Source organism: Pseudorca crassidens, chromosome 11 (genome assembly GCF_039906515.1).
Source record: "Pseudorca crassidens isolate mPseCra1 chromosome 11, mPseCra1.hap1, whole genome shotgun sequence".
NCBI classification, from domain to species: Eukaryota; Metazoa; Chordata; class Mammalia; order Artiodactyla; family Delphinidae; genus Pseudorca; species Pseudorca crassidens.
Genome location: NC_090306.1, coordinates 96,036,546 through 96,045,917, shown reverse-complemented (window position 1 = coordinate 96,045,917; position 9,372 = coordinate 96,036,546).

The following is a 9,372-nucleotide window of genomic DNA, read 5'->3' as shown; positions in this document are numbered from 1 at the left end:
CAAGGAAGGTGATTCTATAATACTCGCAAAAATTTAGAATTAAACACATTAAATATTTCGGCTTAATAAAGGATGGGCAAAGTAGTTGGAACAAGAAGTAATGCCACTCAAAAGATGGCTGACAGCTTCCTCGGCCGCCCTCTCGCATGAAGGGAAAATCGGATATGGGGGGGCCTGATCGTGGATTTAGCTGCAAGAGGTTTGCCTGCGGCAAAAAAAAAAAAAGTCTTCAAACGTTCCGCCCTCAAAAGTCTAAACTTACTGGGTGTAAAAGTTGAGGCTTAGTCCAATACAGTGAGAGGGCATTGAGAAAAGGCGCCCGCCGACTTTGGACGTTAAGGTTGGAGCAGGCAAAGATGAAGCCAGCTGTGATGTGAGGAGAGTGTCGTGGGACCCACCCTCTCGTGCAGCCTTGAGCGCTGTGGGTGGTGTTCGGAATCGGGCATGGGGGTGGGTTGGGCTCCTGAAGAAACCCTGGAGTTAGGGAGTGGGTTATAAAACAAACCAACACAAACCGATATGTAGGTCAAGGGCCTTAGTTTAGCCATTTAGAATAGCACTGCCACGCCCCAACTCCTTGTACCGCGTTTTTGCTTTGCGTTCCCTCGTTGTCTGTTACCTAGAGGTGATAACCGTCGTGGAACTAAGCTTAAGGACCCATCGAGACTCTTCGTCGGCGCAAGGAGGGTAACCCAGCAACGTGCTCCTCTACTCCAATTTCTCCCCTGTCACACTTCCCCTTGTGTCTAGTGGCGTTTGGGATTCAGCTAAAGGAAATCCTGTTGGGAACATTTGAGTTTAGTAGGATATATTTATGTGACACTCTAGCGTGAATAGTTATTGCTGGCCTTCCGTGTGTAAGATACACCTAGCCCGCTGTGATCAATGAGTGTCTTCAACGAAATAAGTATTTAACGTTAATCAGGGCACTAGAAGGCTTGAAATTACCTGAAATTACAGTTAATCTATGACAAAAATTTGATACAGTTTGCCCTCGACTTTGACAACTCCCCAAATGTTCATAACATTACTAGAAAAGAATTGTGAACTCAGAAGAAATTTTTTCTAAAATACAGTAATAAAAAATTTTTGATCTGACATGTTAGAGGAAAGACTAAATTATCTTTCCATTCTCATTGTGGAAAATGATACGAAATTGTTGTTTTCTAAAGAGGTGATCAAAGTTAATGTAACCTTAAGAAAAATATATTATGGACGTGTTCAAGAAAATTAAATTCGTTTCTGGATTTTGTGATGTTTGTGTTGTCAGCTTTTTCAAATTACAAATTGCAGTTTGTAACTGCAAGATTTCTCCCACAATTTGTGTTGTGATTTCTTGTTCTAAATAAATATTCTCCTTCCTGCCTAGTTTTGGTTTTGTCATTTTCTGTTCTTTATTCTTCATGTAAGCTTCAGTCACCAGAAACATGTATCCCTTGTTTATAACCATCTAACATATATTTTATTTATTTATTTAGGACTTTCTACCTCTTCCAGAATGCATACCCTAACTTAGAGAATAGTAAAGGCTCTGGGAGGACCTTCCTCACTGGCTACTCTTTTTCACTTTCCTTTGTGGATTCCTCCTCTCCAATCACTAAATAGTGGACTGACCCTCCTCCCTGGGGTTGGTCCTTGGGTCTCCTCTGTTTACCTTCCCTTCCTGGGTGGCTTATCCAGTCCAGTTTAAATATCCTCCATCTGCCATTGACTCCCCACATTTTTATCTCCATCCCAGACCCCACCCATGAAGTGGACTCATGGCCCATGTGAGTATCTGAATGTCTAATAGGCCCTCAAACGTAACACTTCCAAACCAAGCTTCTGATTTTTTTACCTCAACCTTGTTCCTCTCACAGTTCTCCCCATTTAAGGGCAACTCCATTCTTTCAGTCCCTCAGGCCAAAGACTCAGAACCACCCTTGTCTTTTTTTTTTTTTTTAGACGTTGGGGGTAGGAGTTTATTAATTAATTAATTTATTTTTGCTGTGTTGGGTCTTCGTTTCCGTGCGAGGGCTTTCTCTAGTTGTGGCAAGCGGGGGCCACTCTTCATCGCGGTGCGCGGGCCTCTCACTATCGCGGCCTCTCTTGTTGCGGAGCACAGGCTCCAGACGCGCAGGTTCAGTAGTTGTGGCTCACGGGCCTAGTCGCTCCGCGGCATGTGGGATCCTCCCAGACCAGGTCTCGAACCCGTTGTCCCCTGCATTAGCAGGCAGACTCTCAACCACTGCACCACCAGGGAAACCGCCACCCTTGTCTTGAGTCTTCCTCACAGCACACATTCAATGCATCTGCCCTTGCTTGGCACTACCTTCAAAATGTTCCCAGACTCGGGGCTTCCTTGGTGGTGCAGTGGTTGAGAGTCCGCCTGCCGATGCAGGGGATGCGGGTTCGTGCCCCGGTCCGGGAGGATCCCACATGCTGCGGAGCGGCTGGGCCCGTGAGCCATGGCCACTGAGCCTGCGCGTCTGGAGCCCGTGCTCCGCAACGAGAGAGGCCACAGCATGAGAGGCCCGCGTACCGCAAAAAAAAAAAAAAAAAAAAAAAAAAAAAAGTGTTCCCAGACTCAATTCTCACCACCTTGCCGCTATCGTTCTAGTCTAAGCCACTATCACCTCATTTGTATTGTAGCAGCTTCCTCACCGTTCCTGCTTCCAGTTCTCCCTATTTGTAGAATTGCGTTTGAATGGAAATTTCGGACATTGCTTGGCAGCACATTTAGTCTGCTTAGAAATCCAACTTTGACCTGAGAGCAGCTGCACCCCGTTGTAGACTATGAAATGTTTGATCACCGGGTGTTTGATTTTCTAAGTCTCCCTGGTTAATGGAAAACCAGAACTTCAAAGGGAAAGAAACTGTGGGCAGAACAAAACTCCTGGAATAATTTTACCTGGGAGAGTTGGCTGAGAGGATTCAGCAGCTGAAAAGCTACCCTATTTCTCTTGATCTTCTTTTGCTTGGGATTTGAGGCAGGAAATTCTGACTCAGAAAAGCCATTAGTTATGTTTTATAGTCGTCCTGGGTTCTTCAGCTATGTTCAAAGTTCAAGCCCCACTTCCCAAGAATCTCTAGTTTGTTTGTAGTTCATGTACTGTCTGGTTTGTTTCCCTCTCCTGAGATGATCTCAGAAGCCTCTGCTCACTGCCTTTTGGGGCAGGAGTATGTAGGCCTTGAGAGGCCAGTAGCTGAGTCTTTACAAATCAGAGCTAGAAGTGTCTTTAGGGATGATCTGGTATAGGAATCCACTAGATAGAAAAGAACAATGTTTCCTGAGTGCATGTTAAGTTGTAGCCTTCTTTCACAGAGAATATCGAAGACTGTTGTTCTTGCCTGCAAATAAATATTCACTTACTTTTCTTAAAATACAGTGCCCTCTCTCTGCAGTCTAAAAGATCAATAGATCAATTCTCAAATTGTTAAAAATATAATCGTCATGCTATATATCTTGATTGGGGTGATAGTCACCTAAGTGTATACATTTGTCAAAAATCACCAGCCTTGTGCACTTAATCCCCTTGTGTGTGTGTGGATTTTACTGTATATACTTTATACCTCAATAAATTTGATTTAAAAATTATAAGTAGGGACTTCCCTGGTGGCGCAGTGGTTAAGAATCTGCCTGCCAATGCAGGGGACACGGGTTCGAGCCCCGGACCGGGAAGATCCCACATGCCACAGAGCAACTAAGCCCGTGTGCCACAACTACTGAGCCTGTGCTCTAGAGCCCGCAAGCCACAACTACTGAGCCCACCTGCCACAACTACTGAAGCCTGCGCGCCTAGAGCCCGTGCTCCACAACAAGAGAAGCCACCACAGTGAGAAGCCCATGCACCACAACGAAGAGTAGCCCCCACTTGCTGCAAAAAGAAAGCCCGTGCACAGCAATGAAGACCCAATGCAGCCATAAATAAATAAATTTATAAAAAAAATTATAAGTAAAATTAACAACAAATTACTAACCAAAAAGTTTTGGAACTTACACAATAGACAAAAGATTAATGCCACTAAGAGATTAAAAACGTAATTCTCCTACCAATAGTGAGCTTATTTAATCATTAATAAAGGAAACAACAGTATGACAGAGCTGGCTTGAAAAGAATTTGAGAATAGTTAATGGGCAAAGGAAGGATGAAATACAATTACTAAATTAGATCCAAATCTGTTTCCTGCCCTACAGAATAATAAAACCATAACCTTTGGGGTTATCTTCTCCATTGGACATACAAAAATTATTGCACTTTATCAGTTTCCTAAAAGCTAACTTCTAACTTTACAGATTTATAAGACATCACTGAGTCCCAGTCAATTGTTAGTCAAAGTTAAACTTCCCCAGAGAGTCAGATGTCCCTTATGTGGGTTTATTAGAAATACTCTAGCATGACATTAAGAAGTCACATAATCACTGTATGTCATGTTTTTAGACACTAAATAATTTTCCTCCACACTAGTTTCCATTACTCCACGTTTGATAAAGACAAGCGATATTTTAATTTCCTGTTAACTCCATTTAAGAAAAACAACGTCACTGGGAATTCCCTGGCGGTCCAGTGGTTACAACTCCGAGCTTCCACTGCAGGGGGCGTGGGTTCAATCCCTGGTCGGGGAACTAAGATCCCACAAGCCGTGTGGCGCGAAGAAAAAAAAGAAAAACAACATCACAAGTATGAAAAGTATGAGGATAAATGGCAATTGTATTTAGGCCTCAATGTGGAGGTAACAGAGAGTGGAGAGTGGTGGGGACTGCAGCACGCCCCATCTCAAGAGGAGAGTTGCTGTGCAGCTCCAGCCAACTAGTCCTGTATTGCCATATCTTCTGTCTCTTTTTTATTTTTTTCGGCCATACTGCGCGGCTTGGGGCATCTTAGTTCCCCACCAGGGACTGAACCCCAGCCCTCGGCAGTGAAAGTGCATAGTCCTAACCACTGGACCACCAGGGAATTCCCTCTTCTCATTTTTAAGAGAATCTGGAAATCAAAAGTTTTATGTTAAAGCTCTCAATTTTTATATGTTGGCAACTAGTTCAAATTGCTCTTAAATATTGTGTAGCATACATGGAATCTAAAAAAATGTTTCTGATGAACTTCGTGGCAGGGCAGGAATAAAGACGCAGACATAGAGAACGGACTTGAGGGCACGGGGCTGGGGGGGAGGGCGGAGGGTGGGGAGGAGGGGAAGCTGGGACGAAGTGAGAGAGTAGCAGACATACATAAACTACCAAAGGTAAAATGGATGGCTACTGGGAAGCTGCTGCATAACACAGGGAGGTCAGCTAGATGCTTTGTGACCATCTAGAGGGGTGGGATAGGGAGGGTGGGAGGGAGGCGCAAGAGGGCGGGGATATGGGGATTTATGTGTACATACAGCTGATTCCCTTTGTTGTACAGCAGAAACTAACACAACATTGTAAAGCAATTATACTCCAATAAAGATATTTTTTAAAAAAAACATAATAAACTGTGATTTGGGCATTAAAAAAAAGAAAATTCACTGATTATTTTGATTAATTAATTAACTTGCTTTAGGTGAATGGGAAGAAATAAAGTACATTTGTGGTATTTTGGAAAAAAAAAAAAGGACTGTGAATGAAACTACAGAAAGCCACAGCTTTCTTTATCACATCTGAAGCCACGGGAAGGAAGCGGCTGGTGGCATTGAGACAGCAGGGACAACCTGCTTTTTGATCTTTTCTCTTGTGCCCCTGTTGATACAAAGAAATAAAATATAAAACAAAAGCAAAAAAATAAAATACTGTGTAGGCCAACAGGATGAGGGAAAGAATAAAAGGAAAGCCTAAGCCAGCCTGAGCCAGTGTCAGTAGCTGACCTAGAACAAAACCTTCTGATGGGAAGATTGAAGCCCAAAGAAAGGAAACAGTTGCCCCCAAATCATGAGGTGAGTCACGGCAGAGTAGGACTTAGAACACAAGCTCTTGGACTCCCAGGCAGAAGCTTTTCCCCCAAAGCAACATTACAGGTACTTTCTTTGTCTCCTGTTAAGTGCTTCATGTTCTATTTGCTAATTGACCAAACATAAATGACTTGTGTATGCACGCTTGCAGCACCCTTAGGTCAAGTTCGTGCCAGTGTTATGTGCCCACAGTTGCGTAGGATTTGCATGGGCCCTAGCCTGCATCTGAACTTTTTATAATAAGAACAATAGCTACCATATTTTGAGCCCTAATTCTGTACCCAGCTCTGTACTAGGTGCTTTACTCACATTATATTATTTAGTCCTTGTGATAACCACATGATATAGGTACTACTCTTTTATTTATTTATGTATCTATTTATTTTTGGCTGCATTGGGTCTTTGTTGCTGCGCGCTGGCTTTCTCTAGTTGCGGCAAGTGGGGGCTACTGTTCATTGCAGTGTGTAAACTTCTCCTTGCGGTGGCTTCTCTTGTTGCGGAGCACGGGCTCTAGGCGCGCAGGCTTCAGTAGTTGTGGCGCACGGGCTTAGTCGCTCCACGGCACATGGGATCTTCCCGGACCAGGGCTCGAACCCATGTCCCGTGCCTTGGCAGGCGGATTCTTAACCACTGCGCTACCAGGGATGTCCGATATAGGTAGTACTCTTACCTTCATTTTATGGATAAGGAAACTGAAGATAAGCAAAGGAAAGTCACTTGCTCAAAGCTATAAACCCACTCATTTGTGGCTTCAAAACTGGTGGTCTGAGGCTTCCCTGGTGGCACAGTGGTTGAGCCCTCGTCCGGGAAGGTCCCACATGCCGCGGAGCAACTAAGCCTGCGAGCCACAACTACTGAGCCTGCATTCTAGAGCCCACGAGCCACAACTACTGAAGCCCGCGCACCACAATGAAGAGTAGCCCCCACTTGCCACAACCAGAGAAAAGCCCACGTGCAGGAACGAGGACCCAACTCAGCCAAAAATAAATAAATAAATATATTAAAACAAACCAACAAAACTCATGGTCTTAACCGCTGGGCTACTATTTTTACTCATTCATTCATTTAATTAGTCAGTCAGTCAGTCAAATAGCTACAACATGCTGGTGCCAGTTGCTGAGCCAGGCATTATGAGGGAATACAACTTCATAGACCCAAGTTCCAGTCTAAAATCCTGCTGGTGCGGCTAACTGGGTCCACATTCAACCCACATCCCGTTCTTCCAGTCCAAAATAACAAGTGGTTCTTGCAACACACAGAGGGTTGGGCTATGTACTTCAACAAAGTTGATTTAAAAAATTAGAAGTAACAGTCACCCCTAGATGTTTAGGGATCCTGTTTAAATTAAAAGATTTCTGACAATGCAAACATCTTTGTAGACCAGATGGTTTGAAGACCCACTGGTAGGAGAAAGACACTGATTGCAAAGACAACTGGGTCAGAATCATCAAGGGTCTTGACTGCTAGGATAAAAGGTTTGGACTTTAGCCTGAGCTCAGTGGGCGAGCAGATCCTAGAAATGTGAAGAGAATTGTACTTTAGACAGCAAGTACACCTTTGGTTCTTCACAGAGGGACTGGAGGAATGACGACTATTTTGGAGGTTATTACATGGAAAAAGAGGAGAAATGAATAATAAAGTTATTTCAGGGTACATTCAGCAGGAGTGAGGTATACATATCCAGATGTCACTTAAATTTTCTGGAGGCAGATTTCCAGTAGGCTCTTCATTAAAGAGATCAGCGTGATGGAAAGAGAAGACTTTTCTGGGTTCAAATCCCAGTCCTCCAAATTTCTAGTCCCGTACCCCTGGACAATTCATATGACATCTAGGGACTACAATTTCCTAATCTGCAAAGTGGGTATAATAATATCTACCTGCTAAGACTCTTGTGAAGGAGAACTAAATGGTAAAATACATATCAAGCACTTGGTAAATGGTACGCGTTCAATGTTTATTTCTTTCCTCGGTTTCCTTCTAGCTACAAGTGGAGTTGGCATATGTCCTTCTCCCGCATCGGGCAGAGGAGAAGAATTCAAATAAACATTTTTCTCCATACATTACAATGATAAACCTCATAGTGGTGTTCTGAGAACACTGCAAAATCTGAAAGTGTTTTTCAACTGTCAGAGAAAGATTACATTTTCTTTTTGTTTTTCTAATTTTCTTTATTTATTTTTGGCTGAGTTGGGTCTTCGCTGCTGCGCAGGGTTTTCTCTAGTTGTGGCGAGCGGGGGGCTACTATTTGTTGAGGTGCGCGGGCTTCTCATTGCGGTGGCTTCTCTTGCTGCGGAGCACCGGCTCCAGGCGCAAGAGCTTCAGTAGTTGCTGCTCGCGGGCTCCAGAGCGCCGGCTCAGTAGTTGTGGCGCACGGGCTTAGTTGCTCTGCGGCATGTGGGATCTTCCCGGACCAGGGCTCCAACCTGTGTCCCCTGGATTGGCAGGCGAATTCTTAACCACTGCGCCACCAGGGAAGCCCAAGATTATATTTTCACTGCGTTGAATGACAAGGAACAACTTTTTCCTGGATACAGCCTTCCTCTCAAGAGAGCTGGGCCTCCATGAACAAGTCCGTGATCTCTCTGGTTTCAGCTCCTCGTCTATAAAATAGGGATGGTCCTCCTTGCTCACTTTATAGAAGTGTTTGTGGGATTCAGGGTTGTGAAAATTCTACAAAACAGTGCACCTGGGAGTGGTTGCTAAGCTCATCATCAGCTGTTTGCGGTACACTTCCGCTTCCGGCTCTGACTTCTCCCATCCCACTTGAGCGTCTCAGAAGGCACCGAGTCTGATTCTGCGTCCAGGACCTAGCACAGAGAATTACCTGGGTCAGTGACTGGCTCTCGGACTCAAGCGTCGGTCGCTCTGGTGTTGAATTATAGAATTCTTTGTAAATCAGTGATCAACCCCAGAGTTACCGAGAGAACGAACGGGATCTATCGCATTTAGAAACTATCACTCCACAGTTCGTGTTGCTAGCCCCACATTTTAACATATTCTCACTTTCCTACTTACATTCTGTATTTGTGGGAAGTTCTGTGTTTTTTTTTTTTTTTAACGGTCATTGATTTACACATTTTCTTATCTCTCAATCCCTTTCCTTTGCCTTCTTCACTTTCCTTTGTGATTGGCTGCAAATCATCTTAACATGACTGGCTAGGGCATCTGCCAGTTATCTTTCCCTTGATCCGATGGGAGAAATGGGAAGAAAAAAAGTGTCTTAAACTCCGCTGTTTTATTGGCTCCGCTTAGGGACGTACGGCGAAGACTTGGGCATCTCAAATTTATGATTGGTTCTTATATCCGTCAGTCACGCTGCAGCGAACCAAGTTCTTCGGCCCGTACCACTCCCGTTTGGCTGTAGGGGGTGGGGTTTAGGCTGGAAGGGTTTTCATTGGTCCGGAACTGCCCCGCTTGCGGCCCGAGCCCGCCCCCCGTTCGGTTGCCGTGGTTGCAGGCCAGGCC